Source organism: Asterias rubens, unplaced genomic scaffold (assembly GCF_902459465.1).
Source record: "Asterias rubens unplaced genomic scaffold, eAstRub1.3, whole genome shotgun sequence".
NCBI lineage: Eukaryota > Metazoa > Echinodermata > Asteroidea > Forcipulatida > Asteriidae > Asterias > Asterias rubens.
In genome coordinates this window covers 366,801-384,253 of record NW_022985698.1, presented here as the reverse complement: position 1 = coordinate 384,253, position 17,453 = coordinate 366,801, and positions in this window count along the sequence as shown.

Genomic DNA, 17,453 nt, shown 5'->3' with positions numbered 1-17,453 from the left:
TGGCGTCAAGAAAAAAACAAAAAGAAAATCAAATTTTCTGAAATCCCGTTTTTCGTTTCAAAGGGCGGATTCCGCGAATTCCGTCCGTTTTCCGCGATCGCGGAAAATCAGTGGCCCTACCATTTCTGACACAATTATCCTAACTACTTGGATTCGTGACTTTTGGCTTAGGTTGCCCTGTTCCATTAAGATAGACACCAGTATCCTAACTACCGGTACTTGGATTCTTGATTTTCTGCTGAGATTTCCCTTGTCCATTTCAGACACAATTACCTTTCACCGTATTGTTTCATTAAGCTGGACACCAGTATCCTAACTACTTGGATTCATGACTTTCTCCTTAGGTTTTCCTGGTCCATTTCTGACACAATTACCTTTCACCGTATTGTTCCATTAAGATGGACACCGGTATCCTAACTACTTGGATTCGTGACTTTCTGCTAAGGTTTCCCTTGTCCATTTCCGACACAAATTCCTTTCACCGTATTGTTCCATTAAGTCGGACACCAGTATCCTAACTACTTAGATTCGTGACTTTCGGCTTAGGTGGCTCTGTTCCATTAAGATGGACACTGGTATCCTAACTACTTGGATTCGTGACTTTCTTCTATGGTTTCTCTTGTCCATTTCCGACACAATTACCTTTCACCGTATTGTTCCATTCAGCTGGACACCAGTATCCTAACTACTTAGATTTGTTCGGCTTAGGTGGCTCTGTTCCATGAAGATGGACACCAGTATCCTAACTACTTGGTTTTGTGACTTTCAGCTTAGGTTTCCTTGGTCCATTTTTGACACAATTACCTTTTACTGTATTGTTCCTTTAAGATGAACACCAGTATCCTAACTACTTGGATTCGTGAATTTCGCCTTTTGTTGCCCTGTACTATTTCCGACACAATTACCTTTCACCATATTGTTCCATTAGGCCATATCCTAACTACTTGGATTCGCGACTTTCTGCTTAGGTTGCCCTGGTCCATTTTCGACACAATTACCTTTCACTGTATTGTTCCATTAAGCTGGACACCAGTATCCTAACTACTTAGATTCGTGACTTTCGCCTAAGGTTTCCCCTGTCCATTTCCGACACAATTACCTTTCACTGTATTGTTCCTTTAAGCCGGACACCATTATCCTAGGTTGCCCTGTTCCATGAAGATGGACGTCGGTATCCTAACTACTTGGATTCGTGACTTTCGGCTAAGGTTTACCTTGTCCATTTCCGACACAATTACCTTTCACCGTACTGTTCCATTAAGCTGGACACCAGTATCCTAACTACTTGGATTTGTGACTTTCGGCTTTGGTTGCCCTGATCTTATTCAGAGAAAATTAATTTACCTTTCACCGTATTGTTCCATTAAGCTGGACACCAGTATCCTACATGTAACTACTTAGATTCTTGACTTTCGGCTTAGGTTGCCCTGTTCCATGAAGATGGACACCAGTATCCTAACTACTTGGATTCGTGACTTTCGGCTAAGGTTTCCTTGGTCCATTTTTGACACAATTACTTTTTACTGTATTGTTCAATTAAGATGGACACCAGTATCCTAACTACCGTATTTTCCTGCAGATAAGACGCCCGGCGGACAAGACGCCGGATGCTAAAATGACCGAAAAAAATTCCAACTGTCAGCAGGCAAGGCACATCGCCGCACAAGGCGCATGTTTAACAGCACACAAAAGAACACCTGGCGCCACCCGGTGTCGGTACATTGACACAAAGACGTAATTTGTCGCCTTTGAGAACCTACGTATACCGACCTTCATCCAATCAGCCAACGCTGTACATTGTTAAACATAAAGTCCGGCCCAATCATTGGGCAGAAACCATGGTCAATGCACTGCAATGAACACAATGCCTCCCTGGACATCTGATGTCCCATAACGAGGATCCTTGCTATATTAGATACATTGCAAAACAGAGCAAGGACAGACGGACGTAGCGTGTGTGTGTAGTAATGTATCCGCCGGCCGGGATGTCGCTGCATGCACATTAGTATGCACATGTACACTGTGGATTGCGCTGCTCAATCTCGAGATTGCACAACTGATGTTGGGGACATGTGGGCACCGTATTGAGCGATGTTTCGCCGATGGGTTGTGCTACGCCCTCTTTGTGCTGCCTGGAAATGCGCTAAAATTTCCACGTGACTGTGCGGATCCTAAGCATGCCCAGACACGTCGAGTCTTGTCTCTATGCATTTATTGCTGGTTCACGTTGTTGAGGGCCAAATAATGTTTTATTGTCATTGCTATTTTCATCAAGAATGTGCGAATGTACGGTTCCGTCTTTAAAATAAGTAATTTCTCACTAAAATATTATAATTGAATTTGAGACCTCTCAGCTGAGGTATCGAATTCAAAGCCTGAAAGCACACATCTTTGTGCTGCAAGGGTGTTTTTTTTTTCCATTAATCTCTTGCAACTTCAATGACTAATTTGGTTAAGTTTTTACAGGCTTGTTATTTTATGCATATTTTGAGATACACCAAGTGAGAAGCTTTGACAGTTACTAAAAATGCCCTTTGTCGTTAAAGGAAGGGTATACTTTTGGCAAAGACTTTACAGTAAAAAAATTACAGTAAACAAACCTACTTGATAAATAACACTGAAGAATTGTTTCTATTATAAAACATTTAAGAGGTAATTTCCTGCCCCATGCATCATCTGGTCCAGGATCTTTCTTTCCTCTTTTCCGAACATTTTGTATCCTTTCTTCAATAAACCCAGTTGCGCAGTGCCTTCCTTTGCAGGAACTGTACCACGTCTCCTATTGAACAAAAAGTTATATTTAACAATGCTTAATAATAACATACACACAAACTACAACATGAAATTTATATTACTCACAGAATCATTTCTTCAAATTGAAAAATGTGGTTGGCAAAAAAATATTAAACAAAGAAATGTTGTATTCATGCGCAAAGAACCGTGCTTCAAAGGGTGAATTTGATTTTTTTTATTTTGCAAAAACTTTGCCTAATTAAATAAAATAGTTTAAATTTTGGGTGTGATTATGCTTCAAAATTTGTTTCCTAGGATATAGTATCAACTTACATGGCCATTACCATCTTTATCTCGAAGGAGTGGAAACTCGTATTGAACAATGGCCTTAGCCATTGCAAGATTTACATGCGCTTCTAGTCTGTTTAACAAATTAATAAATAAACAACATTTGAACAATTATTGCCTAACACTGAATTCTTTATATGTGATGAGCAAAAACAAATTCTTGATAAAACAGGATTTATTGGTAGAGCTACAAAAAACACACTTGAGACAATGCGACTTGCAAGCACCTACCTCTTTATTTATTATAAAAAGTCAAGCTGTTATATTTAAAGACCAGAAGGGGTGGTTTGTTGTGGGTGCAGTTTTTTTTCTTCAATAGCCTGGTTTTGCTTGTGTTTTAATGTTTTCTTTTATGTGATTTTCAAATGTTTCAGTGCAATTACCTTTTTTTATTTTGTATAACTATATTTTTATCGTTGGCAGGGGTCTGGTTTTACACATCTTTTGATGACAGTTTTTATACGTTAAAACTTTGTTTTAACCTTGTCAGCCCCTGTACAACTTGTAACTATTGTGTAGGTCTAAAGATTAAAAAAAAAAAACTAACAAAAAAATAAAAGCTTTTTGTAGCCAACCTGGCTAAGTTTGCCCCCAAAAGGTTTTAGTAGTCATGGTTTGAAACATAGAATGTATTGTCAAAAATGTATCTTTCTGATGCATGCTTAGTCACAACCAGTGTAATACTAAAGGAACATAAATTTACACTAATTTTTGTTTCAGCATTTAAAATGTATTGTTTCACATCTGACTGGAAAAAAATACGCAATTTAAACTAGTAGATTGCACAATGTTTAGTAGCCACATTGCAAGTAGAGAGGTACATGTAGTGTTGACATAATATATAGCCTTTAGACAATGTACAGCATCCTATAAGGGTGAGACCTGGGGGCCATTAGAGAGGGGGGGGCAAAGCTGTGTGATTTGTATTATAAAAATAAATTACCTTTCGCCATGGTGTTCCATTAAGTAGGACACTAGTATTCTAACAACTTTAATTCTTGACTTTCGGCTAATTTCGCCATTATCCATTTCTTGCATAATTTGTTCACAACCACCATCAGCCGTTAAGATGTCCCTGACCACCTGAAATGTTTGTAATTTTGTACAATCTTAACATAAATACAATACAATAAAAAATACATCATTTTGCAGAGTGTATACTCTGAAGCTCAAGTTTTTTTTCCCCACCAGGGCCTCTTAAACATTAAAGTGTAGCATTTATTTAAAACTACTAAGTCTATAAATTTCAATTTAACTGTATCATCTTGAGTTGAGAACTTCGAACAGGTGCTAATTACAACAATTATACGAAATTGAGAATGGAGCTCAACAAAAGTCTTATCTGATCCATTTTAAAGACTTTATGTTCTCAAAAAGGTTTGTATTAATGATGTGATTCGACAAATATTAAGCATTGAAGTATAAAATGTGCAATATTTAAAGAAGTACACGTACAAAATCTGCTCCGATAGCTTTTGATGAAGATGCGCATGCAGCCTCATGTTGGACTGTGTGACTGATCACCTGCAAAAATAAAAATGGAAACAACCTTTGTAAAAATTCTGGGCATCATCCAGAGTGGCAACAATAACACGATATGAGCTAGCTCGCCACAAATCGCATGGCCCCAAAACGTTTTTTAAAGGTCCAAGTTTCTTTATAGCCAGTGGGTAGTGTGCCATTAAGTGATGTTTGGGCTTTAAGTGGCGATCGCTAAAAACCTCAAGAACAAACTGTGGTGATATTTAATAAGATGCTTCAAGTAGATTGTTTCTTCATTGCTGATTACAGGGGCGAAAAGGAGATTGTATTGTCATAAATGTATCTTTCTGATGCATACACAGTAGCCATCACAACCTGTGTAGTACTAAAGGAACATAAATTTACACTAATTTTTGTTTAAACATTTAAAATTGATTATTTCACATCTGAATGGATTTGTTTTTTAGCATTTTAAGCTAGTAGATTGCACAATGTTTAGTAGCCACATTGCAAGTAGAGAGGTACATGTAGTGTTGACATAATATATAGCCTTTAGACAATGTACAAAAGACTATAAGGGTGAGACATGGGGGCCATTAGAGAGGGGGGGGGGGCAAAGCTGTGTGATTTGTATTATAAAAATAAATTACCTTTCGCCATGGTGTTCCATTAAGTAGGACACTAGTATCCTAACTACTTTAATTCGTGATTTTCGGCTAATTTCGCCATTATCCATTTCTTGAATAATTTCATCACAACCACCATCAGCCGTTAAGATGTCCCTGACTACCTGAAATGTTTGTAATTTTGTACAATCTTAACATAAATACAATACAATAAAAAATACATCATTTTGCAGAGTGTATACTCTGAAGCTCAAGTTTTTTTTCCCCACCAGGGCCTCTTAAACATTAAAGTGTAGCATTTATTTAAAACTACTAAGTCTATAAATTTCAATTTAACTGTATCATCTTGAGTTGAGAACTTCGAACAGGTGCTAATTACAACAATTATACGAAATTGAGAATGGAGCTCAACAAAAGTCTTATCTGATCCATTTTAAAGACTTTATGTTCTCAAAATGGTTTGTATTAATGATTTGATTCGACAAATATTAAGCATTGAAGTATAAAATGTGCAATATTTAAAGAAGTACACGTACAAAATCTGCTCCGATAGCTTTTGATGAAGATGCGCTTGCAGCCTCATGTTGGACTATGTGACTGATCACCTGCAAAAATAAAAATGGAAACAACCTTTGTAAAAATTCTGGGCATCATCCAGAGTGGCAAAAATATCACGATATGAGCTAGCTCGCCACAAATCGCATGGCCCCAAAACGTTTTTTAAAGGTCCAAGTTTCTTTATAGCCAGTGGGTAGTGTGCCATTTAGTGATGTTTGGGCTTTAAGTGGCGATCGCTAAAAACCTCAAGAACAAACTGTGGTGATATTTAATAAGATGCTTCAAGTAGATTGTTTCTTCATTGCTGATTACAGGGGCGAAAAGGAGATTGTATTGTCATAAATGTATCTTTCGGATGCATACATAGTAGCAATCACAACCAGTGTAATACTAAAGGAACATAAATTTACACTAATTTTTGTTTAAACATTTAAAATTGATTATTTCACATCTGAATGGATTCGTTTTTTAGCATTTTCAGCTAGTAGATTGCACAATGTTTAGTAGCCACATTGCAAGTAGAGAGGTACATGTAGTGTTGACATAATATATAGCCTTTAGACAATGTACAAAAGACTATAAGGGTGAGACCTGGGGGCCATTAGAGAGGGGGGGGGGGCAAAGCTGTGTGATTTGTATTATAAAAATAAATTACCTTTCGCCATGGTGTTCCATTAAGTAGGACACTAGTATTCTAACAACTTTAATTCTTGACTTTCGGCTAATTTCGCCATTATCCATTTCTTGCATAATTTGTTCACAACCACCATCAGCCGTTAAGATGTCCCTGACCACCTGAAATGTTTGTAATTTTGTACAATCTTAACATAAATACAATACAATAAAAAATACATCATTTTGCAGAGTGTATACTCTGAAGCTCAAGTTTTTTTTCCCCACCAGGGCCTCTTAAACATTAAAGTGTAGCATTTATTTAAAACTACTAAGTCTATAAATTTCAATTTAACTGTATCATCTTGAGTTGAGAACTTCGAACAGGTGCTAATTACAACAATTATACGAAATTGAGAATGGAGCTCAACAAAAGTCTTATCTGATCCATTTTAAAGACTTTATGTTCTCAAAATGGTTTGTATTAATGATTTGATTCGACAAATATTAAGCATTGAAGTATAAAATGTGCAATATTTAAAGAAGTACACGTACAAAATCTGCTCCGATAGCTTTTGATGAAGATGCGCATGCAGCCTCATGTTGGACTGTGTGACTGATCACCTGCAAAAATAAAAATGGAAACGACCTTTGTAAAAATTCTGGGCATCATCCAGAGTGGCAACAATAACACGATATGAGCTAGCTCGCCACAAATCGCATGGCCCCAAAACGTTTTTTAAAGGTCCAAGTTTCTTTTATGGGTATGAATGACGTCATCACTTTTTGACCACGTTCATGGCGTTCGCAGATCCGCTTGGATTTTAGTGTTGGATTAATAGCCGGGAACCAGTACAGGGCGGAAAAATTCAAAACCGAAGAATCGGGGTCAAGTTTTTACGGTCAAATTGTAGCCAAATTATTTGGAGAAAAACATGACCACAACAATGAATTAATAGCTGAACACAACATTACAAATTTCTGTTTTATAGTGATTTTTAATAAATCAATCCGCTTGTCCTCCTCCCTTTTTGCTTCTTTTCCGCACATTTCTTAGTCGTTCTTCGAGGAAGCCGGTGGCGCAGTGCCTTCCTCGACACGAACTGTACCACGCCTCCTATTAAAAAAATGTTATATTTAACAATGCTTAATAATAACATACTTTACAACTGGTTAATATTCGAGACCCACAAACTACAATATGAAGTTTATATCATCCACTTTATCATTTCTTCAAATTGAAAATGTGGTTGGCAACAAAAAATTAAAGAAAGAAATGTTGTATTCATTCGCAAAGAACAGTGCGTCAAAGGGTGAAATTTGAATTTGTCTATTTGAATAAAGTTTGCCTAATGATAAATAAAACACTTTAAATCTAGGGTGTAATTATGCTTCAAAATTTGTTTGCTCAGACATAGTATCAACTTACATGGCCATCACTGTCTTCATCTTGAAGGAGTGGAAACTCCTGAACGATGGCCTTTGCCATCGCGAGTTTTACAGATGCTTCTGGTCTGTTTAACAAAACAAGCAACAAATTAATAAATAAACAACGTTTGAACATGAGACAATGTGACTTGCAAGCACCTACCTCTTTATTTATTATAAAAAGTTAAGCTGTTATACTTTAAAGTCACCTGGAAATAGAATTTTTTTCAAACATAAGAGTATATGCTTACGAACAATAAAACAATATTTTTAGTAATTGTTTGTCACGATTTATATGTTTAAAAAATATATAAAGTTGTTTTGGGCTGACTCCGCCTACCCCTTTTGTGACGTCAATCAAGGCAGACTTTGCCTGCAATGCGTACAGTAAACACACGTGCAAAGTACATGTATGTCCAAGTCGTGAGTTGGTACATTTCGAAAAGTGTTTTTCTGCATTCAGCAGCAATACACCTGGTCGGCATTGCCGGAAAAAACATTTTCTTTTTTTTTGAAACGTAGAAACTCACGACTTGGTCCGTACATGTACTTTGCAATTGTGTTTACTCTACGCATTACAGGCAAAGTCTGCCTCGATTGACGTCGCGAACAGCGTCCCCTCGGGTCGGGGTCTACCCTTAAATTTGTAAATAAAATAAGAACTGATTTTTTTAAACCTTAGTTAACTGTTTATTCACATTCCACTCACCAAAACACATATATTAGTGACAAAAGCTTAATTTTGTAAAAATACCACTTCCAGGTGACTTTAAAACCAAAAGGGCCTTTTGCTCTTTAAAAGCTAAGTTAAGTAGCCAACATGGCTAAGTTTGCCCCCAGGAAGTTTTAGTAGCCATGATTTTAACCATGGATTGTATTGTCATAAATGTATCTTTCTGATGCATACACAGTAGCCATCACAACCTGTGTAGTACTAAAGGAACATAAATTTACACTAATTTTTGTTTAAACATTTAAAATTGATTATTTCACATCTGAATGGATTTGTTTTTTAGCATTTTAAGCTAGTAGATTGCACAATGTTTAGTAGCCACATTGCAAGTAGAGAGGTACATGTAGTGTTGACATAATATATAGCCTTTAGACAATGTACAAAAGACTATAAGGGTGAGACCTGGGGGCCATTAGAGAGGGGGGGGGGCAAAGCTGTGTGATTTGTATTATAAAAATAAATTACCTTTCGCCATGGTGTTCCATTAAGTAGGACACTAGTATCCTAACTACATGTACTTTAATTCGTGATTTTCGGCTAATTTCGCCATTATCCATTTCTTGAATAATTTCATCACAACCACCATCAGCCGTTAAGATGTCCCTGACTACCTGAAATGTTTGTAATTTTGTACAATCTTAACATAAATACAATACAATAAAAAATACATCATTTTGCAGAGTGTATACTCTGAAGCTCAAGTTTTTTTTCCCCACCAGGGCCTCTTAAACATTAAAGTGTAGCATTTATTTAAAACTACTAAGTCTATAAATTTCAATTTAACTGTATCATCTTGAGTTGAGAACTTCGAACAGGTGCTAATTACAACAATTATACGAAATTGAGAATGGAGCTCAACAAAAGTCTTATCTGATCCATTTTAAAGACTTTATGTTCTCAAAATGGTTTGTATTAATGATTTGATTCGACAAATATTAAGCATTGAAGTATAAAATGTGCAATATTTAAAGAAGTACACGTACAAAATCTGCTCCGATAGCTTTTGATGAAGATGCGCTTGCAGCCTCATGTTGGACTATGTGACTGATCACCTGCAAAAATAAAAATGGAAACAACCTTTGTAAAAATTCTGGGCATCATCCAGAGTGGCAACAATAACACGATATGAGCTAGCTCGCCACAAATCGCATGGCCCCAAAACGTTTTTTAAAGGTCCAAGTTTCTTTATAGCCAGTGGGTAGTGTGCCATTAAGTGATGTTTGGGCTTTAAGTGGCGATCGCTAAAAACCTCAAGAACAAACTGTGGTGATATTTAATAAGATGCTTCAAGTAGATTGTTTCTTCATTGCTGATTACAGGGGCGAAAAGGAGATTGTATTGTCATAAATGTATCTTTCGGATGCATACATAGTAGCAATCACAACCAGTGTAATACTAAAGGAACATAAATTTACACTAATTTTTGTTTAAACATTTAAAATTGATTATTTCACATCTGAATGGATTCGTTTTTTAGCATTTTCAGCTAGTAGATTGCACAATGTTTAGTAGCCACATTGCAAGTAGAGAGGTACATGTAGTGTTGACATAATATATAGCCTTTAGACAATGTACAACAGACTATAAGGGTGAGACCTGGGGGCCATTAGAGAGGGGGGGGGGGCAAAGCTGTGTGATTTGTATTATAAAAATAAATTACCTTTCGCCATGGTGTTCCATTAAGTAGGACACTAGTATTCTAACAACTTTAATTCTTGACTTTCGGCTAATTTCGCCATTATCCATTTCTTGCATAATTTGTTCACAACCACCATCAGCCGTTAAGATGTCCCTGACCACCTGAAATGTTTGTAATTTTGTACAATCTTAACATAAATACAATACAATAAAAAATACATCATTTTGCAGAGTGTATACTCTGAAGCTCAAGTTTTTTTTCCCCACCAGGGCCTCTTAAACATTAAAGTGTAGCATTTATTTAAAACTACTAAGTCTATAAATTTCAATTTAACTGTATCATCTTGAGTTGAGAACTTCGAACAGGTGCTAATTACAACAATTATACGAAATTGAGAATGGAGCTCAACAAAAGTCTTATCTGATCCATTTTAAAGACTTTATGTTCTCAAAATGGTTTGTATTAATGATTTGATTCGACAAATATTAAGCATTGAAGTATAAAATGTGCAATATTTAAAGAAGTACACGTACAAAATCTGCTCCGATAGCTTTTGCTGAAGATGCGCATGCAGCCTCATGTTGGACTGAGTGACTGATCACCTGCAAAAATAAAAATGGAAACGACCTTTGTAAAAATTCTGGGCATCATCCAGAGTGGCAACAATAACACGATATGAGCTAGCTCGCCACAAATCGCATGGCCCCAAAACGTTTTTTAAAGGTCCAAGTTTCTTTTATGGGTATGAATGACGTCATCACTTTTTGACCACGTTCATGGCGTTCGCAGATCCGCTTGGATTTTAGTGTTGGATTAATAGCCGGGAACCAGTACAGGGCGGAAAAATTCAAAACCGAAGAATCGGGGTCAAGTTTTTACGGTCAAATTGTAGCCAAATTATTTGGAGAAAAACATGACCACAACAATGAATTAATAGCTGAACACAACATTACAAATTTCTGTTTTATAGTGATTTTTAATAAATCAATCCGCTTGTCCTCCTCCCTTTTTGCTTCTTTTCCGCACATTTCTTAGTCGTTCTTCGAGGAAGCCGGTGGCCCAGTGCCTTCCTCGACACGAACTGTACCACGCCTCCTATTAAAAAAATGTTATATTTAACAATGCTTAATAATAACATACTTTACAACTGGTTAATATTCGAGACCCACAAACTACAATATGAAGTTTATATCATCCACTTTATCATTTCTTCAAATTGAAAATGTGGTTGGCAACAAAAAATTAAAGAAAGAAATGTTGTATTCATTCGCAAAGAACAGTGCGTCAAAGGGTGAAATTTGAATTTGTCTATTTGAATAAAGTTTGCCTAATGATAAATAAAACACTTTAAATCTAGGGTGTAATTATGCTTCAAAATTTGTTTGCTCAGACATAGTATCAACTTACATGGCCATCACTGTCTTCATCTTGAAGGAGTGGAAACTCCTGAACGATGGCCTTTGCCATCGCGAGTTTTACAGATGCTTCTGGTCTGTTTAACAAAACAAGCAACAAATTAATAAATAAACAACGTTTGAACATGAGACAATGTGACTTGCAAGCACCTACCTCTTTATTTATTATAAAAAGTTAAGCTGTTATACTTTAAAGTCACCTGGAAATAGAATTTTTTTCAAACATAAGAGTATATGCTTACGAACAATAAAACAATATTTTTAGTAATTGTTTGTCACGATTTATATGTTTAAAAAATATATAAAGTTGTTTTGGGCTGACTCCGCCTACCCCTTTTGTGACGTCAATCAAGGCAGACTTTGCCTGCAATGCGTACAGTAAACACACGTGCAAAGTACATGTATGTCCAAGTCGTGAGTTGGTACATTTCGAAAAGTGTTTTTCTGCATTCAGCAGCAATACACCTGGTCGGCATTGCCGGAAAAAACATTTTCTTTTTTTTTGAAACGTAGAAACTCACGACTTGGTCCGTACATGTACTTTGCAATTGTGTTTACTCTACGCATTACAGGCAAAGTCTGCCTCGATTGACGTCGCGAACAGCGTCCCCTCGGGTCGGGGTCTACCCTTAAATTTGTAAATAAAATAAGAACTGATTTTTTTAAACCTTAGTTAACTGTTTATTCACATTCCACTCACCAAAACACATATATTAGTGACAAAAGCTTAATTTTGTAAAAATACCACTTCCAGGTGACTTTAAAACCAAAAGGGCCTTTTGCTCTTTAAAAGCTAAGTTAAGTAGCCAACATGGCTAAGTTTGCCCCCAGGAAGTTTTAGTAGCCATGATTTTAACCATGGATTGTATTGTCATAAATGTATCTTTCTGATGCATACACAGTAGCCATCACAACCTGTGTAGTACTAAAGGAACATAAATTTACACTAATTTTTGTTTAAACATTTAAAATTGATTATTTCACATCTGAATGGATTTGTTTTTTAGCATTTTAAGCTAGTAGATTGCACAATGTTTAGTAGCCACATTGCAAGTAGAGAGGTACATGTAGTGTTGACATAATATATAGCCTTTAGACAATGTACAAAAGACTATAAGGGTGAGACATGGGGGCCATTAGAGAGGGGGGGGGGGCAAAGCTGTGTGATTTGTATTATAAAAATAAATTACCTTTCGCCATGGTGTTCCATTAAGTAGGACACTAGTATCCTAACTACTTTAATTCGTGATTTTCGGCTAATTTCGCCATTATCCATTTCTTGAATAATTTCATCACAACCACCATCAGCCGTTAAGATGTCCCTGACTACCTGAAATGTTTGTAATTTTGTACAATCTTAACATAAATACAATACAATAAAAAATACATCATTTTGCAGAGTGTATACTCTGAAGCCCAATTTTTTTTTCCCCACCAGGGCCTCTTAAACATTAAAGTGTAGCATTTATTTAAAACTACTAAGTCTATAAATTTCAATTTAACTGTATCATCTTGAGTTGAGAACTTCGAACAGGTGCTAATTACAACAATTATACGAAATTGAGAATGGAGCTCAACAAAAGTCTTATCTGATCCATTTTAAAGACTTTATGTTCTCAAAATGGTTTGTATTACTGATTTGATTCGACAAATATTAAGCATTGAAGTATAAAATGTGCAATATTTAAAGAAGTACACGTACAAAATCTGCTCCGATAGCTTTTGATGAAGATGCGCTTGCAGCCTCATGTTGGACTATGTGATTGATCACCTGCAAAAATAAAAATGGAAACAACCTTTGTAAAAATTCTGGGCATCATCCAGAGTGGCAACAATAACACGATATGAGCTAGCTCGCCACAAATCGCATGGCCCCAAAACGTTTTTTAAAGGTCCAAGTTTCTTTATAGCCAGTGGGTAGTGTGCCATTAAGTGATGTTTGGGCTTTAAGTGGCGATCGCTAAAAACCTCAAGAACAAACTGTGGTGATATTTAATAAGATGCTTCAAGTAGATTGTTTCTTCATTGCTGATTACAGGGGCGAAAAGGAGATTGTATTGTCATAAATGTATCTTTCGGATGCATACATAGTAGCAATCACAACCAGTGTAATACTAAAGGAACATAAATTTACACTAATTTTTGTTTAAACATTTAAAATTGATTATTTCACATCTGAATGGATTCGTTTTTTAGCATTTTCAGCTAGTAGATTGCACAATGTTTAGTAGCCACATTGCAAGTAGAGAGGTACATGTAGTGTTGACATAATATATAGCCTTTAGACAATGTACAAAAGACTATAAGGGTGAGACCTGGGGGCCATTAGAGAGGGGGGGGCAAAGCTGTGTGATTTGTATTATAAAAATAAATTACCTTTCGCCATGGTGTTCCATTAAGTAGGACACTAGTATTCTAACAACTTTAATTCTTGACTTTCGGCTAATTTCGCCATTATCCATTTCTTGCATAATTTGTTCACAACCACCATCAGCCGTTAAGATGTCCCTGACCACCTGAAATGTTTGTAATTTTGTACAATCTTAACATAAATACAATACAATAAAAAATACATCATTTTGCAGAGTGTATACTCTGAAGCTCAAGTTTTTTTTCCCCACCAGGGCCTCTTAAACATTAAAGTGTAGCATTTATTTAAAACTACTAAGTCTTTAAATTTCAATTTAACTGTATCATCTTGAGTTGAGAACTTCGAACAGGTGCTAATTACAACAATTATACGAAATTGAGAATGGAGCTCAACAAAAGTCTTATCTGATCCATTTTAAAGACTTTATGTTCTCAAAATGGTTTGTATTAATGATTTGATTCGACAAATATTAAGCATTGAAGTATAAAATGTGCAATATTTAAAGAAGTACACGTACAAAATCTGCTCCGATAGCTTTTGATGAAGATGCGCATGCAGCCTCATGTTGGACTGAGTGACTGATCACCTGCAAAAATAAAAATGGAAACGACCTTTGTAAAAATTCTGGGCATCATCCAGAGTGGCAACAATAACACGATATGAGCTAGCTCGCCACAAATCGCATGGCCCCAAAACGTTTTTTAAAGGTCCAAGTTTCTTTTATGGGTATGAATGACGTCATCACTTTTTGACCACGTTCATGGCGTTCGCAGATCCGCTTGGATTTTAGTGTTGGATTAATAGCCGGGAACCAGTACAGGGCGGAAAAATTCAAAACCGAAGAATCGGGGTCAAGTTTTTACGGTCAAATTGTAGCCAAATTATTTGGAGAAAAACATGACCACAACAATGAATTAATAGCTGAACACAACATTACAAATTTCTGTTTTATAGTGATTTTTAATAAATCAATCCGCTTGTCCTCCTCCCTTTTTGCTTCTTTTCCGCACATTTCTTAGTCGTTCTTCGAGGAAGCCGGTGGCGCAGTGCCTTCCTCGACACGAACTGTACCACGCCTCCTATTAAAAAAATGTTATATTTAACAATGCTTAATAATAACATACTTTACAACTGGTTAATATTCGAGACCCACAAACTACAATATGAAGTTTATATCATCCACTTTATCATTTCTTCAAATTGAAAATGTGGTTGGCAACAAAAAATTAAAGAAAGAAATGTTGTATTCATTCGCAAAGAACAGTGCGTCAAAGGGTGAAATTTGAATTTGTCTATTTGAATAAAGTTTGCCTAATGATAAATAAAACACTTTAAATCTAGGGTGTAATTATGCTTCAAAATTTGTTTGCTCAGACATAGTATCAACTTACATGGCCATCACTGTCTTCATCTTGAAGGAGTGGAAACTCCTGAACGATGGCCTTTGCCATCGCGAGTTTTACAGATGCTTCTGGTCTGTTTAACAAAACAAGCAACAAATTAATAAATAAACAACGTTTGAACATGAGACAATGTGACTTGCAAGCACCTACCTCTTTATTTATTATAAAAAGTTAAGCTGTTATACTTTAAAGTCACCTGGAAATAGAATTTTTTTCAAACATAAGAGTATATGCTTACGAACAATTAAACAATATTTTTAGTAATTGTTTGTCACGATTTATATGTTTAAAAAATATATAAAGTTGTTTTGGGCTGACTCCGCCTACCCCTTTTGTGACGTCAATCAAGGCAGACTTTGCCTGCAATGCGTACAGTAAACACACGTGCAAAGTACATGTATGTCCAAGTCGTGAGTTGGTACATTTCGAAAAGTGTTTTTCTGCATTCAGCAGCAATACACCTGGTCGGCATTGCCGGAAAAAACATTTTCTTTTTTTTTGAAACGTAGAAACTCACGACTTGGTCCGTACATGTACTTTGCAATTGTGTTTACTCTACGCATTACAGGCAAAGTCTGCCTCGATTGACGTCGCGAACAGCGTCCCCTCGGGTCGGGGTCTACCCTTAAATTTGTAAATAAAATAAGAACTGATTTTTTTAAACCTTAGTTAACTGTTTATTCACATTCCACTCACCAAAACACATATATTAGTGACAAAAGCTTAATTTTGTAAAAATACCACTTCCAGGTGACTTTAAAACCAAAAGGGCCTTTTGCTCTTTAAAAGCTAAGTTAAGTAGCCAACATGGCTAAGTTTGCCCCCAGGAAGTTTTAGTAGCCATGATTTTAACCATGGATTGTATTGTCATAAATGTATCTTTCTGATGCATACACAGTAGCCATCACAACCTGTGTAGTACTAAAGGAACATAAATTTACACTAATTTTTGTTTAAACATTTAAAATTGATTATTTCACATCTGAATGGATTTGTTTTTTAGCATTTTAAGCTAGTAGATTGCACAATGTTTAGTAGCCACATTGCAAGTAGAGAGGTACATGTAGTGTTGACATAATATATAGCCTTTAGACAATGTACAAAAGACTATAAGGGTGAGACCTGGGGGCCATTAGAGAGGGGGGGGGGCAAAGCTGTGTGATTTGTATTATAAAAATAAATTACCTTTCGCCATGGTGTTCCATTAAGTAGGACACTAGTATCCTAACTACTTTAATTCGTGATTTTCGGCTAATTTCGCCATTATCCATTTCTTGAATAATTTCATCACAACCACCATCAGCCGTTAAGATGTCCCTGACTACCTGAAATGTTTGTAATTTTGTACAATCTTAACATAAATACAATACAATAAAAAATACATCATTTTGCAGAGTGTATACTCTGAAGCCCAATTTTTTTTTCCCCACCAGGGCCTCTTAAACATTAAAGTGTAGCATTTATTTAAAACTACTAAGTCTATAAATTTCAATTTAACTGTATCATCTTGAGTTGAGAACTTCGAACAGGTGCTAATTACAACAATTATACGAAATTGAGAATGGAGCTCAACAAAAGTCTTATCTGATCCATTTTAAAGACTTTATGTTCTCAAAATGGTTTGTATTAATGATTTGATTCGACAAATATTAAGCATTGAAGTATAAAATGTGCAATATTTAAAGAAGTACACGTACAAAATCTGCTCCGATAGCTTTTGATGAAGATGCGCTTGCAGCCTCATGTTGGACTATGTGACTGATCACCTGCAAAAATAAAAATGGAAACAACCTTTGTAAAAATTCTGGGCATCATCCAGAGTGGCAACAATAACACGATATGAGCTAGCTCGCCACAAATCGCATGGCCCCAAAACGTTTTTTAAAGGTCCAAGTTTCTTTATAGCCAGTGGGTAGTGTGCCATTAAGTGATGTTTGGGCTTTAAGTGGCGATCGCTAAAAACCTCAAGAACAAACTGTGGTGATATTTAATAAGATGCTTCAAGTAGATTGTTTCTTCATTGCTGATTACAGGGGCGAAAAGGAGATTGTATTGTCATAAATGTATCTTTCGGATGCATACATAGTAGCAATCACAACCAGTGT